At 62.6% G+C, this 1,095-nt stretch overlaps 1 protein-coding gene across 1 annotated transcript in view; it reads right to left on the bottom strand.

The window, feature by feature from the left end:
* The window catches only part of TSPAN32 (tetraspanin 32), a gene marked incomplete at its 3' end in the record, with an annotated part of 30,885 nt that overhangs the window by 25,072 nt on the left and 4,718 nt on the right, over positions 1-1,095 (bottom strand). The window lies entirely within an intron of this gene.

The following is a 1,095-nucleotide window of genomic DNA, read 5'->3' as shown; positions in this document are numbered from 1 at the left end:
GCAACCGGAAGGCTGGTAGTTTGAGCCCACCCACAGGCAGCTGGAAAGACAGGCCTTTCCTGAAGCTCCTGCTATGAGCAGCTGTCCAGTCGGATCTGACCCACAGCAACGCGACGGACCACAGAACACCGCGGGCCCCGCCGTCCTCACAGCCTGTGTTTGAGTCCATGGTAGCGGCCACCGTGTCACCCCATTGCAGGAAGGGTCTTCATTCTCACTGCCCCCCTGCCAGAGCAGGGTCCCAGGCACTGCTCAAAGGACAAGCCCATCTGGCTTGGAAGACGCCCAGCCAGAGCGCTCCTTAGAGGCAAGGGTGGCGACACTTCATCTCATGGACTTGGACATGCTGTCCCCAGAGAGCCTCCCTGCAGAGGACATTGCGTGGGGTCAAGCGGAGGGGCAGCGAGAAAGAGCAAGGCCCTCCAGGAGATGGGCGGACACAGGGGCTGTGGCTATGGGCTGGGGCACGGGCCCCACCACGGCGAGGACGGGCAGGCCCTGGCGCTGTTCCGATGTTCCGCTCTGTGGTGCACGGGGTGGCCGTGGGTCAGAGCCAACTTGAGGGCCCCTAACAAGAACACCGAGAACCAGAGAGGGTACAGTGGGCGACGCACTGGGGTGCTGACTGTAGGGCCGGTGGTTCAAACCCACCCGTCGCTCTGCCGGAGAAAGATGAGGCTGTTCCCTTCCATGCAGATGTGTACCCTCAGAAACCCTTGGGAGTGGGGAGAGGGGAGCCCTTGCTCCCTCCTACTGGGTCAAGGCAAGCCAGAACCGACTGGAGGGCAGTGAGCTACTTCACCAAGCACCCTTCTCCAGGGGCCGGTCCCTCCTGAGAGAGAGCCAAGCAGCGGGGGTGGGGGGGGAGGGCAGTTCTACGTTGTCACACAAGGGCCCATGGCAGGTTGGGACGAGCCAGCGATGGCTAGCAACCACCACTCAAAACAGAACCCCAACCTCACTGCCCTTGAGTCCCAAGAGGACAGGGCGGAACTGTCCCCGCGAGTTTCCGAGATGGCGCCTCTTTTCGGGAGCAGAAAGCCCGGTCTGTCTCCCAAGGAGCGGCTGGGGGTTTCAAGCCGCTGACCTTGTGGA

This window comes from Echinops telfairi, unplaced genomic scaffold, assembly GCF_000313985.2.
Source record: "Echinops telfairi isolate 266 unplaced genomic scaffold, ASM31398v2 ScPeMD7_37;HRSCAF=141, whole genome shotgun sequence".
Lineage (NCBI taxonomy): Eukaryota > Metazoa > Chordata > Mammalia > Afrosoricida > Tenrecidae > Echinops > Echinops telfairi.
This window is presented reverse-complemented; position numbering and strand designations above follow the sequence as displayed.